General features: G+C 39.3%; 1 long non-coding RNA gene across 1 annotated transcript in view; it reads left to right on the top strand.

The window, feature by feature from the left end:
* Positions 1 to 5,068: 5,068 nt before the first annotated feature.
* The window catches only part of LOC124802808, a 32,273-nt gene continuing 19,943 nt past the window's right edge, over positions 5,069 to 17,398 (top strand). Inside the window, exon 1 of the long non-coding RNA XR_007017156.1 lies at positions 5,069 to 5,185. This is a non-coding gene — a long non-coding RNA (uncharacterized LOC124802808). The remainder of the gene's footprint in view (positions 5,186 to 17,398) is intronic.

Here is a 17,398-nt window from a genome sequence, read left to right as displayed (position 1 = left end):
AAACCAAAAATCCGTAAAGCATAAAGATCATTTATACACTAAAAATTTACTTGAAACTGCTTTACTACAAAAACCATAAAACCATAATAATTATTTACACAACTCAGTATAGCAGGCACAATTTTCTACTAACCGTGATGCACACACCTCGCACACCACACAATGAAAGCATCTCACGTACTGTGACAATGAGGTAGCATTAACAACCCTTACGGTTATAGTAAATTACCAACGCTTGACAAGGATTAGTAAATTTATTTTGAGCGTAGCTTCGTTAACAAGCCGGCGCCCTAATGCCTTCACACCCGCTACGTTGACGACCGCCAATATAGCAGCAAACGGTGGCTGACAATATTCACTGGAAATCCACAAACATTTCATTATATCAGACATTTCATCAGACAATCTGACAACAATTATCATTAGTTCCTGGAAACCAATATCACATAGGACAGAGGTCACGCGATTTAATTTAGTCAGTCATACAGCACTAGAACTTTACACGAGTCTCAGGTACCCCTGGCCACAAAATTAGCTCAAACATAGTGCACTAACAACATAAGTAAAGCAGCCTACGCTCTTTTATTGTCTTGAACAGGATAACACTTCAGAAAATTTAAATATCAGTTTCTACACACATTTATTGTTGTGGATTGGCAGGAGAGTCAACCCAGGAATACTAGAGGAAGCCGAAAGGCACGCGTTTTAGCTCACACAGGCTGGCGTGAGGTCTGGAACAGGACAGGGAAATTAGACTTTAGTAAAACGGACGTAGCTGGTGGAATACTTAACTTTAATCCATTAATGGTGAACGTCGCTCTTGACGATACATTAATCACAAGATCAATAGCAACTGATAATGGCGCCTTGCTAGGTCGTAGCATATGACGTAGCTGAAGGCTATGCTAACTATCGTCTCGGCAAATGAGAGCGTATTTTGTCAGTGAACCATCGCTAGCGAAGTCGGTTGTACAACTGGGCGAGTGCTGGGAAGTCTCTCTAAACCTGCCGTGTGGCGGCGCTCGGTCTGCAATCACTGATAGTGGCGACACGCGGGTCCGACGTATACTAACGGACCGCGGCCGATTTAAAGGCTACCACCTAGCAAGTGTGGTGTCTGGCGGTGACACCACATTTATATTTGAATGTTTGTCACTGTAATGCGAACATTTAATTCATCCTCCCTATATCACATACAAGTACCTCATTCCGCGTTCGGCTTCCCAGAGGTGGTATGTGACATGCATATAATCAGAAAGGTTATGGCGAAGGGAGAAACAGCTCGCTCTCACATACGGATTACAACTGTTTCTAAGAGAAACAACTGTGTGAGGTAATCACGACCGTTAGCAGCAAAATGTTAACAGAATACTGATTTGTCACCATTAGTATCCACAACAGCCTGCGTAACTAGAAATGTAGGACGCGTCATACAGTAGAAATATAGGCGTAGAACAGGCGATTAGACGTATCGCCTTAATCCTTCGCTGCCATAGATCACCCAGCATCCTAGTGTCTCAAGTTCCGCTTTCCGGTCTAGAAGGGGTCACCACCGAGCGTCAGACACGCTGACCATCAAAAATGTGCTACTCGACGGCACAACTGTGCCACATTTTTTGCAACTTACTATGATTTTGTTTCTATTATGTTTTCTCTCTGGACATTTTCTGGGAACTTAGATTATGTAGAATCTTCATTTTGTTGTCATATTTGATCATGATGAATGTTATGTTTTTAATTAATCACCCCTGTCCACTCTGCGCTTGTACGTAGACTCTGATGGTCATATCGTGGATACATTGTAAACACGATGATTCTTCGCCTTACCTCTGAACTAAACCAATATAGATGCTCCTTGCAGTCTTAGGAACTTGCCTTGTCATTAAATGCTTACGTTATGCGCAGCATTTGGTGACCCCGATTTCCCGATTGAAGGGCTGGACCGATCGCGTTTGAATCGGAAAAATTGAATCGAGTGATGGAATGCTAAAACGCATCTGGTGCACTGCACAGAACCGCTTTTTTTTTTTTTTTGATCAATGCCAATCATTACAAACATACCCAACCCAGCAAGCACTAGCTTACTACCGGTAAAACCACTGCTTAGTCCAGTTGCGGTGAGAACCCTGCCCTTCTTCTAGGATAATTCAGTATTCCGGTTTGCCCAAATTCAATGCCAGTTTGTCGTGGCCTACATCACGCAAAACGAAACTGAGTACAGTCACGTGGTAGCTGCATGTAACGAACAATTGGCTACGGAAGTAAAATATATCCTAGCATCACCACCAAGCGCTGAAATATCCCTCTATCAAGCATATGCGTGTCACGTGCTTGTCACAGTCAGAAGCTAAGCGACTTGAAAAATTGCACAGCACCGAAAACACAGATACCGTACACCGTTCCAACTACTTCGTTGTCTTCGCATGTTGGCAGGCAGCGCAATAACGACGACATTCGCCGGAATATGTGGCTGTCGCGCTAGCCTCCGCATGCCGAGAAATTCCTCCTGTCTGCACTTGTGATCTCGACGTTTTCGCTCTAACTGCAGAACGAAAAGTCGAGATGTACTCGTTCCAACGACAGGCGTCGTAGTCGTCTCCTCCAGAACAGAGATTCATCTGGAAGCCTGTAAGGGCAAGTAACTGAACTACTTAAGCTCATTCTGTAATAGCAGAACAACTAAAACGTGTAATTTTTGCCTCCGGAAGATGTGGTTCCTAATTTTGGATTTTCGGCTTTCCTATTTATGGTTTGTAAACAACATGAAAATTCAATTAATTAATAAAATAGCCTTTATTCGCACTAAATGTTTGTTTCAAAAGTAAAGAGTGCTGCATAACCGTCGGTTACTCTGCAGATGTTCCATCCATTACAATAAAAATGTTCAGTCTTTGTGCCTTTTGATACAGAACTCATATTTTAAAACTTTCTAGGCGTTATCGTCGATACCCGCACAAAACTCGTAACTTCAGTGAGAGCAACTTTTGCACTGAACGTAGGGCTCTTTGAAGTATCAGTTGGCCACAGCTGTTCGCAAAACATGCGCACCTCATCCTCTGCATATTCAGGGGATGAGTCTTTCAACACTGTTCCACGAAGGCTTGAACCGGAGTCTTTCTCGCCGTGATCCTACCGTTTCGTGGCTTTCTGGATCTTTCTTACGACAGCTTCCTTTTGGTAGCCCCAGATGTTGAAAGTCTCTCAGATGCATCAAATGAAGCCCCTGGAGTAGGTTTTGTTGATAGTGATGTATTCCTTATAGTCTTGATACTTTCTTTCTTTTTCCCTTTAGCCAGGGACAGCTCCAGAGCCTTTTCAGAACGAAGATAACGTCAACACTATTGCATTACCCGTTTTTGGTGTTGTACTTGATGATGGCACTACAGGAGATGTGTCGATTTCAAAAATAGAAACAACTGCTTCTTGCATTTCATTAGCTCCAGTCGATAATGGCACTGCTTTGGCTTCTGAGTCCTTATCTGCATTTGCTGCAAATTGCTGAGGAGAAAAATTCATAGATGAAGAAAGCAGGGGCTCACAAAGATAGATCTCACATTTTTGGATATCATTTGCAGCCACTTACATTGCTGCTGCTCTGCGGTATGCCCAACCCGTCAATGGCACCTCAAATACTGGAAAGGTAGCATCTGGAACACAGTTCAGTGCATCTGCTTGTACAAAGTGACGCCAAATTTCGGAAGCCCGAAATAGTGGAACCTATAACTCGCTATTACTGTTTAGGCACTACCTAGCCCTTAAGTGACCTGCCAACGACACGTTTTATCAATCATATAAGAAAGAGCATGCTTCAAACTACTGTATCGTGTAAAGTACTTTGAAAGTACGTCTTACCAGGCTTAACAAAAGGACTTACAACTGAATTCTGTAGAAAATGTTTATCTTGATCATGCAAAAATAGCTGTGGTGAATGAAACGTTATCAGTACCAGCACCAAACTCATAATGGCGTGTCAACCTTCTCTACTGGTTGTCGGAGCGAGCTATAGAATGTAGTACCAACCAAGTGAGATATTCAATTACCAAGTATCAGCAAACTTCGATACTTATGTCCGTGAGCAACTGAACAACAGATACATGCATCTCTGGATTATAAGGGGTGACCCTGTCATGTGGTGAATGTGGTCTCTGGATCTCACTTCGATGGACTTTATTCCTACTTTGTTATATGAAATGGCTGTTTCAGTGTGCAACAGACAACTTTGATATTTTAGCCTGTTCGACAAAATTTTGTATGCCTTTGTAATGTATGTTTTGAGACTGGGAAACATTATCTTTATCAGTTTTTGATCATCTTAAGTTGTTGGTGCAATGCGTAAATAGTTTATGGCACTAAAGAAACGAAATATTGAAATCTGGCCATTAGTTTGTAATCTCAAAGTTCTTGTTTTAGTATCCATCATGTGCCTAATTTTGAACTTGAGATTTGATATATGCTATGTATGTGATCGTATACAAACGAACAACACTATGAAATGGCTCAGTGGTTTGCGCAGAAAAAGAGAGTGAAATATAAATTTTGTTGGTCCATCGAGGATTAGACGCAGTGGTTAAGACCCTAGAGCCGTACTTGGGATGAACAGTAATCCCGGTCCAAGTTTCCTATAGTTTCTCTCGAGTGTTTCAAGTGAGAGTGGAGATGATCCCATTTTTAATTCAACGACGATTCCAGAAGCCTATAGTTTCTCTCGAGTGTTTCAAGTGAGAGTGGAGATGATCCCATTTTTAATTCAACGACGATTCCAGAAGGCTACTCTTCTACAGCTGACTAAATGTTAAATTTTCAAATTGTTTCTCACTGCCTGAAACACATGTAACTCGCTGCAGCGTTTAAGGCAATAAAATATTTCAATGATTGTCGTCCACCTCTCACTTAGTTACTATGTTCTAGTTGCATATCGCAAAAAATGTGCCTCGTGCCGCAGTGAGCCTTGGAGGGCGACAAGCCTTACACGAGTGTCCGAGGACATCGCTAATCTTATCTGGCCAGGCCTCTGATTGACTGCGAAGCTATAAAGGCAAGCGAGCGTTGCTGGCCGCGGTACTTGAGTCCGACATGAAGGTGCTCACGCTGTTGGTCGCCATCGCAGTCTTGGTGGCGTCTGCAAGAGGACAGATGTTCGTGGAGAACGGCAGCAAATGGATCAGCAACCCCTACCCAGAGATGCGTGAGTAAGCTGTGGGCCTGCAAGGCCTCGAGGAGCGCAACACTATCTAATAGTCCTAAATCGATAGCTAAGAACTCTCAGTTCTGCGTCTCACACCTTTACGATTTTCCCTACCGTTCTCGACCTTTAACATGGAAATTATCTTGTTGAAAACATCAGATATTCTTGGATTACAAGGGAAATCAACGTAATTTCATATTAAACGGTCGAATTTGCCAGTGGAGTTTCGATCTTGTGTAACACTTGGCAGTGTGCCTCGAAAAGCAGTCGAACTATCACGACACATCACGACGTGAATGTAATTCTCGAGCATCCCCGCTCTTGAGTTCAGTGTATTTTACTTTCTTTCACTAAAATTCACTAACGTACAAGACTGATGGCCTCTCTATTGACACTGAGATGCTTCAACTCCGAAGCATCACTACTGTGTGCCGGGACGTTAGCTCAGCGTGTTTGGTCAGAGGGCTGCTCGCCCTCTGTGATAAAAAAAACTGAGTAAAGGAATCAACGATCAACTTGAACGGATGTCTTGTGACGTCAGCCCAGACCCAACGCAACGGACAATATCAACGGCTTAAAAAAAAAAAAAAAAAAAAAAAAAAAACACCTACTGAGTTGTACCACTGCTGTTACTGCGGCTGGAGTGCCAATTAAATGAATCACTGATGTAGACCATAACGAGCATTTTTAATCTCATAACAAATCTTACACACATTCTTCTCGAATGATTAACAGAACCAAAAACGTTTATAAAAAAGATTCTAGCCATAGTGTGCTTCTTGCAGTAATACCATTGAGGGAACATGAATAGGGTCTGTTTTGTATGGCCCACAGCATAATGTCACTAAAATTCTGAAAAACATCTGGAAAACGCTATAAGATGGTGAAACGTACAAGTCAAGTCTACTAGAACCTGTACTAAATGAAGAATCTGGGAATATACTACAACCCCTTACGTATCCTTCCCGTGTGGACCGCGAAGACAAAAAAGGCGTTTAAGCGATTGTTCTTCCTGTGCTCCATTCGCGAACTGAACGGAAAAAACCCTCAAACGGTTATATTGAATATAATAGGAAAAAGAGAGCAAGGGCGATTGTATCTATGAGATGGACGACGAAAATCGGTGAAGCCTAAGTTATAGCCCTAACTTTAACACGAAGATATGTGATTGCGGAAAGGTGATTCATCAGTTTTGAGCCTTAACTTCGCATTAAAAAGACACTCATAAACCGGCATCGAACTTCGTTATCATGCATCCGAATGAGATAGGTTCGTTTTCTGGAACGCACTGTTAGCACTTAAGACTACAACAATGGCGACCGATCTATTGCGTCATCGTATTAAGACGACCATCAGCGAAAAACATAAAAAAATATCACATGAGGACCAGGAGTAAATTAAACAGTATAAATGAGAGAAGTAAATATCCATATTCCTGCAATTCAGCTTATTTAAAATGATTCACAATGAAAGGATTACAGCCAAAACCAGTTGCAGGATAAAATTTTTTATTAAAATTCTTGACCAAGGTTTCGGTACATATAAATATACCTTCATCAGAAGTAAAACTTCTAAAATTATATCATGCAATGGAGAATAATAAAACAATTATGCCAAAGGCGTCGTCAATAATTAAGACATCATCTCCATTTGTACAACATGTGTAAAATAACATCAAAAGAGACCACCTTCTATTCCACCTGTTCGCTAAGATGGCTACGACGGAAGAGAATGCAAGACAATACTGAGAGAATAGTATTTGTCCTAAAAACAAATTCAGAGTGGACACGACCCTCATATCGGGAAGTTGTGATGATGATGATGATGATGAATTGTGGAGTTACAGCCCAATGAGTAGTACCCACTACCACTGCACTTCACACTGGTTTCCAGCATATAGACGTAGAACAAAATACGCACGAGCTGTTATGGGTGAGCGAAATAAATATCTTAACCGATGCTGACGAGGAGAACACGGCAACAGCCATCACTCGATTGCCCAGGAACTTCGCTCGGTGGAAGAGGAGTTAAAATAAGAGAAAACGTGTCTCAACTTATCCGTGGATACTCGACCGTTCCTGACAAAACCGATGGTCAATGTTTACGAGTTATTGCCGAGGCACTTTATGTGCCTTTTACTGCCCGATATGTTCAGATGAAATGGTGATTAACGTCACGGCTCTTCAATGTTACGGTCCTAGTTCAAAACCCGATTAATGTTTTTATTTCCGTAGAGGGTTACCACACGAATGTTTCTTACAAAATTATGGGCTACAAGGGCATTATATTAATTGTAAAATTACAACTGGAATTCACAGTAAGTGACATACATTTGTTGTATGATACACGGTATGTTGCATGGCATGTGGATGGGTTACAATCTTTTTAAATTATCATATTCTGATATTTCATTCTCATACCACGTCTTGCATTAATTCTTATATTTTACACATGTATGTAATGTTCAGGAAGATTTGGACCGTTCCCTTGAATAACACCGATCGCAAAAACATTCGAAACATAGATATTCCGAACCCCACGAACATCACGCAAAGGCAGGTTTGCCACAGTGACATTTCTTTATACGAATCTGACTCGGAAAAGAAATGTCAGTAACATTTCTGAAGATTTTGCGCGTTGGCAACAATTTCACGGCGAACCATACATAATGGATCACTTTGCCGAAAACTCGCGCTTGAAACTGATTATGTATCAAAATACACAACAGAAATTTCGCCGAAAACGATCGCAAATAATGTTCTCATTCTTTTTTTGATTCATTCATCTGACGTACAGTTAGTAGACCAATAAAGACAACGTTATTTCAATATACATAGGAAAACATTCGTATAATAATCTTCTACAGACATGCGCATATAACTGAAAAACAAAACTGAAACTAATATAGCACTTGCTGTGTTCTCGTCGTAGTCGTGATTTATTACGTCTTTGACGATATTCCATCTGCGCAGGATAATCAGAAACTGGAAAGCTTGTAAGAGTGCTGCAGGGTAGGTTGAGCTGAGAAATGACTGTTAAGAAATAAATTAGATGCGCTGCCGAGTTTCCGAGTTAATTTGCACCGACGTTCGCGTGTCAGGCGTTTGCGTGCGCAGATTCAAGCGGCCCGCCAAGTACACTTAATGTCAGTTGTTCTCATTGCATAGATTACAGCTCACGAGACTGCTCAGCTTTTGGCTCTGGTTCGATCCTTACTACCACTTCATGTCCAATTTTTGTATTGATCTCTTGTTCAGTTTTAGGAAATCAAACGGAATACAAGTTTGGCGACACAGTCTCTGGCGGGCCGCGCGACGGCCTGATTGGCTGACTTCAATGCTAATTAAGTCAGAAATGCCACAATGTACAGAATTTATTTCTTAACAATATTTTTCAACACAAGAAACAATGAGACATTCTTACATGTTTTTCAGTCTTGTTTCTGACCACCCTCTACGCAGACGACCTAATTTAGTTGTTTAGGTATTCTTGCACAGAACGCTCATTGTGTTATTCTGAGGAAAATCAACAAAAATTATAATTCAGATTTCTCAGAATATATAAATTGAGTTTTCAAAAGTCTCCGTGCGGGTTGTCCTGTTTGAAGATGTGCCGTTCACGACACGAGAATTTTGGGCTAAATGTAGCTCATGGCAATAGTGTAGACACAGTATCTGCGCAGTCTGCTAAATATACAGTGAACATGGCAGCACGTCTCGAGCTAATTTACTTTACGCTGGGTATGATAATCGATGCAAAACGCACGAATCATAGCATATCAAAGATTACACAGGGCGACCACAGGTATTGATCTATACGTGAGTCACATATCAAGTTGTAAGATTACTGTAAGCTACTGTAGATTATAGTAATTAAGTGTAGAATGCGGTAGTTTTCCTAGTAGCTTTGGTCAGTTAGGATCGTATCCGCATTACCTGTATGCTAAGTGTGTTGCATACTTGTCAGGCAATACCTCATTTCGATCACTTTGCGTGTGAGATCAGTCTGCTACTAGGTTCCCCTAGAAACTGGAAGCGGTGAACCATCTAGAAACAGAGAGGATATATAAATGGCAGCATAACCTATGGATCATTTTTGTTCTACACAGTTATCCTGTCTGTTGATTAAAATTAAACAATATTCACAGCGAAATTGAAATATCAATGTTTAATTCTGATTTTATTTGTAAATTGTTTATTTGTGACATGAAACAGAGAAATGATGTAGTAAAAATTTAAAAATGCAGATTTATCAAAAACGTTAGAAGAAACAATTTCCTAAGAAAAGGCAAAATTTACAAAGTCCAAAACAAAAACATCCAATATCGCTTCAATATTTTGAACTTACATAAACATGTTTCTATTATTTATAAACAGCTTTCGCACTTACCAATAGTAACACGGAAGTCCTGCCTTTGATCTCGATGAACACTGCTGAGCACATAATAATAATAAGACCGGGGTGGAGCAAAACTATCAACCGAAATCCACTAACGTCTGCCTGGTATCCAGCGGTTAGGGGCCAGAGTTTGTTCGCCTAGATGCTGTGGCTGCAGCAACCTTCTTGATCTCGACAATCAAGTCGTAGTCCTCGTGATTTTTCCACGGAAGGACCACCACCAAGTTAGTTTTTAACTTGAAAACCAAAAATGATGATAACAATGAATCCACTACCCCGGGCACCAGTCGCAAGGCTGGCTTTACCTGGTCATCGGATTCCGGGGGACCAGGAGCATCATGTTACGCCTAAGGTTGAGAACCAGACAGCGTCCAAATTATTACACACAAAAAAAGACACTTCCTCGGTGCACTTAATACTAATACTCTCTTCCAACTGGGCAAGATCAAACAACTTACAGACGTGCTTCAAAAATTCCAGATCAAGATACTTGCAATCCAAGAAATACGTTTTCCGGACGAAAACCATTTTGACACAGACAACTACAGGATCTACAAAGGAAAACCAGGAGTTAAAACTAATGAGAAAGGACTCAAACAGTTTGGTACAGCATTTGTAGTCCACAAATCTATCAGCGACTCTGTCATTGACTTCCAGTCTGCTTCAGAACGTGTATCAACGCTCTTCGTCAAATCGACCAACAAAGCATATACCTTGATCAACGCACACGCACAGTAACAAGAAGAACCCCCAGAAAGTGGATGACTTGTGGAATGACCTTGAAGAGACGACAAACAAAATTGCCAAACCCCATGTATTAATCTTGTTAGGCGACTTTAACGCACAATTAGGCAAAGAGAAAAAATACAAAAAAATCACAGTAATCCATACAGCTCACAAGAGCACTAACAAGAATGGGGAAAGATTGATAAGCTTTTGCGAAAATTTCGGCCTCGTAATTATGTCAACACAAATCAAAAAACCCAACATGAAACTGTATACTTAGAAGTCGCCCAACACAATGTTGGGTGAATTCCAGATAGACAATGTGGCATCTCCAAGAGTAACACAGCAGAAGATTTTTTGTATCAGACCACCATCTTCTACAGATAAAGACCAGATTACAACCCAATAGAAAAAAGTCAAAACTAAACAAAGTGCTGAGACCAGACCCCGAATACATAAAACTCAACATGGAAAATATCTTACAGGAAATTAGTCAGACAAACGTCACAAACTGAAAAGAACTTGTGGACGTCCTCAGATCCGCGATGAAATTGGGTCAACCCCCGAGAAGTAGAAAACACAGGTCGTGAAATATAATATGTAACCAAGCAATAGAATAAAGGACCCATGCCTGCAAAAACTTCAATAGTCACAAAACATCAGAAAAATGGCAACAATTTCCAGTAATCCGAAAACAAACATCGAAAACTATTCGCAGGGAAAAAAGAAATTACGACAAATGGCGACTAGATGAGATAGAACAAGACTTTAAGAAGAGTAATACCAGTAATTTTTATAAGACGTTTAAAGAACATATTGCAGGATACCAGCGACCCAATCTTTGCTTCAAGAAACCGGATGGTTCACTAGCAACTAACACGAGGAATAACTGCCAAATCCTCGCAAACTATTTCAACAAACTTCTCAACTGTGGAAGACCTACAGAGGATATTCACTACCAGACGTCTACACCAAATTCCGACCCTAAACCACCAACCATCAACGAAATAGTAGAAATTATCAAGACACTGAAAAACAATAGAGCCCCAGGAAAAGGTGGAATTATTGCAGAACTATGGAAACTAAATGATGAAAGATTAACAGGAAAAATCCGCAAAATCATATTAAACATTTGGGAAACAGAACAGATCCCTTCTGAATGGAAATGCGCACTCATCCATCCACTCTACAAAAAAGGGGACAAAACTGAACCAAATAATTACAGTGGTATCTCAGTCGTGCTGGTCACATACAAAATCCTATCAAACGTTCTCATGAATAGATTAGAAGAACAAGCTGACCCACAAATAGGAGAATACCAGGCTGGTTTTCGCAAGGGACGATCATGCATATAACAGATCTGGAATCTGAAAATGATCCTCCAGATGAGAAACACCCGAAACACACTGGTCACTTTTGTAGATTTTAAAAAGGCCTACGACTCAATAGACAGAGTAGCGCTCTGCAACACGCTGGAAGAATTCAGTATTGACAGAAGGACAAGAGCAATCATTCGACAAATTCATGGGGGATATCTCTGAACCACTTGAAATCCAAACTGGAGTGCGACAGGGTGACGGACTTTCACCATTACTCTTTAATATCATTCTTGAAAAAATTATCAGGACATGGGAAAAAGAAGTCAAAGGAATCCAAATTGGCATTAGAAAAGATAATAGATTCAGTGTGAAGTGTTTAGCTTTTGCAGATGACCTTGTAATCCTCACAAATAATAGAAAAGAAGACATTAACGCCATAGAGAAGTTACACGAAATTGCGCATATAATTGGCCCGCAAATTTCGTATGAGAAAACCCAGTACATAGAAAGAGTGCCACAAGACAAATTGCCTATTTGGAACTATTATAACAAAAAGTCCATATGCATTAACGCAAAATTGAGGCACTACAACACTCGTACTTCCGGAGGCACTGTATGCATCTGAAACAACACACATATGTGGGCAAACTAAAAGCAAAGAAATGGAGAAACAAGAAAGGAAAATTCTCAGGAAAATTTTTGGCCCGATACAAGAGCAAGGAATCTGGAAGAAGAGACCAACATCAGAATTATATAAATACACAGACAAGATTACGGATACAATAAGGAAAAGAAGAATGCAGTTCTACGGACATATCCACAGGATGAATGAAAACAGAATTTCAAAGCGAATTCTTAAAGTCATCAACTCTGGCAGGGGAAAAACAAAATGGATAAAAGAAGTTGAAGAGGACCTCAGACAAGCACACATAACAGTAAACGATGCAGAAAATAGAACTGAATTCAGGAACAACATCAAAAAACATAAATTTGACACCACAACACAGAAGAGACCAGGATGCAAATGGACAGCGTAGCGAAAGAAACAACACAGTGAACACATGAAGAAAATTTGGGCTCAGAAAAAACATAAACAATCATCATAAAGGAATTCAAGTTCAAACGCTCTCTTTAAATGGGAATAATCGAAAATAATAATAATAGATTTTTATGTCTGTATATGTAAACTGTACGTGCATAGAAAGTAATTGCTTTGGTTACATAAAATCGGTGAAGTAAAGCGATCAACTAATGTTTTTTACCCATAAACTGCAATTTATATATTGTAATGACATAAAATACTAAACAGACCACCCTTGAACGATATGTGACTAATTTTTTAAAACAGCAGGTTTGTTTAGTCGTGACTGCCATCGTCAGATTATCTGTGGAAATACATAGTTGAGTCAATATTTCAGGTTTTGAAGTAGATAACGTATTATAGACTTATGCTTTGCTACATACGACAGGTGGTCTTTATGTCGATAAGATATCGCTGTCTTAGTTGCTGTCACTACTGTATAAGTTTACTTTTTTGATGTTTGTGGAGCTATAGCTTGTGTTAAGCTGTAGCTGGAGCACTTATTTCTGAAGTCTACCAATTACGGAAGTTGCTTAACAGCTGTATTGACAGTTGAGTTAGCGATGTTAATGTGGTTACAGACTGTTTGTTTCTATGATATTCTGTAGGTCATATCTTTGTTCCAACCAGCTGTATTATTACTGTTACGTAAATGTCGTACAATATAATGGGGAATTCTTAAAATTTGTCTGACTGAAGAAAAAAACTGTTAAATTAGTTGGATGTACAAAATGCAGCTAGCTATGCATAAAGAAGAAAATTATTACTACATATGTGAACATCAAGAGCGTCACAAAATCTGCAGTTATACCAACCATCAAACAACATGCGCCAAATTTATGGATGCAACAAGAAACCAAGCATCAAAACCATCACAAAGTGTACCTCAATCAAGATACGTACCTTCACATTTAGACCTTAGTAAGAGTATCAGCCCACTTGTGTTTGTTCCAAAATTTATAAATAAAGATGTACACATTATTAGCCATAAAGTACGATTTACACATAAAAATAAAGTTCAAAAAGTTAGAAAAATGCAATACCATACAAAAAGTTCACCGCAAACACTCCCATTCCAGTTTTATAACATAACAGAATACCTGACTTACATAGTATTCACAAAGGACGAAAAAATCTATTAGATAATATTTTAAAATATAATCTAGAACCCAAATTTCGCAACAGTGCGAAGAAAAGGACTTACAGCAACCACTAAAATAGCGATTGATCCAGCTAGATTACCTATAAAACCACAAAACGAAATCGCTATTAGGATAGCGAATGCAATAGGAAAAGAAAGCAGGAATAATTACAAAAACCACTACAAAGGCTATATGATATTACGCCAATTTCATGATAAAACAGTAGCTAATAACGCAATAACAGTAAAGCCAGACAATGGTATTAGTTTAGTCATACTAAAACGAAATGACTATATGCAAAAATAAGTGACTATATCACAGTAAATAACATCATACAAATCATGAGAAACCCTACAAACAAGTATGCAGCACAAACCAAAAAAATCATCAAACAGTGTAATAATATTCTATCTGTCTGCAAAAAACAGTGTGTTTGGTAATGAATCCTAGAACACCTAAATGATGTGGACCGAAAATTCATAAAATATCCATCCAGTTATCGATTGTATAAACAGTCCCTCATACTTGCTTAGAAAAAAACTACATAACATTTAGGGAAACTATACACTTTTTAATAAAGAATACATTCAAAAATTCTAGATTTCTAGCAGAAAAGTAAATGACATCAAAATCCCAAAACTGTCAAATTTGTCTCATTTCATATCAGAAATCTCTATACAAACATTCCAATTGTTAAAATAATTACCGTAATAGAACGTTTCAGAAAAACCAGCACAAAGCACAATGGGCCTCAATGAAATCGTTGAGTTATTAAATTTAATACTGCAACAAAATTAGTTTCTTTTCGATGGTAAATTTGATACTCAAGCAGATGATGTAGCCGTGGGATACAGCATAGCAGGCGTAACAGCAGACATTTTCTTAAATAATTTAGAAGAGAAATTCTTTCCTCCCACAATCACAATCTCCAAAGTTTTATACTGCTACAGATATGTTGACGACACACTGATGTTAATAGATGGAGATAATGAAGACACCCAGCTACTACATGATTCTCTCAACACTCTACACCCCAAAATAAAATTCACAACAGAACTGGAAAGTAGCAAAACAATAAATTACCTGGGTTTCACCATAAAAAGACGTCAGTTATGTACATAAGCTCGACATTTATCGGATACTGACCATTTTCATGTTATGCTTAATCGATTAACAAATCTGCATTTCGAACAAGACACCATACTAAAAGAGGTACAAATCCTAAAATACGTTGCAGAACGAAATCATTTTGATCTGGATGTTGAGGTGATGGAAGCCGCCCACTCCGTCTTGCTGGAGGAATGCTCAATCTCGGTGGAATGTCAATGAGGCATCCCGCAGGACCTGCTGGTGAAGGGTGACCTCTGTGGCACCACACCTGAAACTAAGACCTCAGTCACCCCTCTCGTCCTGCTAGTGCTTTAGCACGGACTAAATACCTAGCGCCAACAATTGCGGCAAAAAACCCTAAACTTTCATTCCCAAACACAAAGACTTAAAGTTCAATAAACAGATAAATTTTATTCAACCTTCCCTACTTTAAATAGTACGCGTATGCCCCTTTAAGGCCTCTGGTGTGCGATGCCAACGCCAAGAAGCCAACAACTGGACACTACTATTTGTTTACGTAACACAGACCTCAAGGGCGGCCGGCAACGTAAATACCAGGGCTTAATTTTATCAATCAGACAACTTGAATGTCAGGCGAAGCAGAGCTAAAGCTTCAGAAACAAAACTTTTAAAACTTACAATACTTTGAAAAAGGCTTAGGGCTGTCCAAGCTCATAAGTGCTCTGCTCAATTGCAAATAAGTTACTGCCACACAGGCTGCCCAGCACGCCCACAGAATCACATAATCAGCTACAGATGCCGATAAAGGTAACCATAACTGGCGTAGCCGCACAATCAATGGCGAACACTATACAGGCTTTAGCTCAACTGACTCTAGGGAGCTGTGAAGAACAAGTCAAATAAGAAAGTGCGACCATGCCCAGATCACTGCTTACGGTCAAGCACCCTGAATTAAAGTAACTAATTGCTGTGGTGCACCATATCACTATTCTACACAAGCGAAGCACCTCGCTACTCACAAATTGCCCCGCAATAACAACCGCCACAAAAGGCGATAAAACAACACTATAAAAATCTTTAAAATTAACTCAACAACACCAATACCAATTAAATACAAGACATCTCACCTCATAACGCCCTGCACTGTCGAGAACCGACCGACCATGCGACAACACACGCCTGGGACGCGTACTGTTTCTGATGGACAGATTAGATTAGATTAGATTAGATTAATACTAGTTCCATGGATCATGAATACGATATTTCGTAATGATGTGGAACGAGTCGAATTTTCCAATACATGACATAATTAGGTTAATTTAACAAAATACTTAAGTTAATATAACAACTTTATTTTTTGTGTTTTTTTGTTCTTCTTTATTTTTTATTTTTATTTTTTTATATATTTTTTTCTTAATTTATATCTAAAAATTCCTCTATGGAGTAGAAGGAGTTGTCATTCAGAAATTCTTTTAATTTCTTCTTAAATACTTGTTGGTTATCTGTCAGACTTTTGATACTATTTGGTAAGTGACCAAAGACTTTGGTGCCAGTATAATTCACCCCTTTCTGTGCCAAAGTTAGATTTAATCTTGAATAGTGAAGATCGTCCTTTCTCCTGGTATTGTAGTTATGCACACTGCTATTACTTTTGAATTGGGTTTGGTTGTTAATAACAAATTTCATAAGAGAGTATATATACTGAGAAGCTACTGTGAATATCCCTAGATCCTTAAATAAATGTCTGCAGGATTACCTTGGGTGGACTCCAGCTATTATTCTGATTACACGCATTTGTGCAATAAATACTTTATTCCTCAGTGATGAATTACCCCAAAATATGATGCCATATGAAAGCAATGAGTGATTATCCACTCTCAAAAATCCGCCATCTCACTTCCCCACATCCACCACTGCTGGCGGCTCCCCTCCAACTGTGCAACGCTACGTGCTGTTAACATCCAGCTGCCCAACACTACAATGGCAGACAACAATGCAAACTAGCCACAGACTGCACACAGCACAGCCAGTGATTTTCATACAGAGCGCTACGTGGCGTTACCAATATAAAAACCTAAACAGCCTACTTACATATCTAACATGAAAGTACACAGAATTCCTAGATACTTAAATTAAATTCAAGGTCCATTAAAATTGCATTTATTTCCTCTGTATCAACAAGGTCCAGTAATTTGATATTACGAAGACTGAGAGAACAGTGAAATCACACCAAGTACAAGCACTGATACAGTTAATTAGTACAATATAAATGTGGCAAGCCTGTATTGGTAAGGGGTGAGCAAGTGGATAACATCAAACTAGTTTTGAAAGACAACCACATAATTTATCGCTAGTCGGTAGTTGTGTAATTTGTTGCATGAATCTAGTCACGCAGTTACACATAGTCCAAGACCAAATTTTTTCCAAATAAATTAGTGATGAGCTATGTGAACACTTACATATTTGGAATGACGAT

This window comes from Schistocerca piceifrons, chromosome 6, assembly GCF_021461385.2.
Source record: "Schistocerca piceifrons isolate TAMUIC-IGC-003096 chromosome 6, iqSchPice1.1, whole genome shotgun sequence".
Lineage (NCBI taxonomy): Eukaryota > Metazoa > Arthropoda > Insecta > Orthoptera > Acrididae > Schistocerca > Schistocerca piceifrons.
The sequence above is the reverse complement of the archived record's forward strand: the minus strand, read 5'-3'. Positions and strand labels throughout refer to the sequence as shown.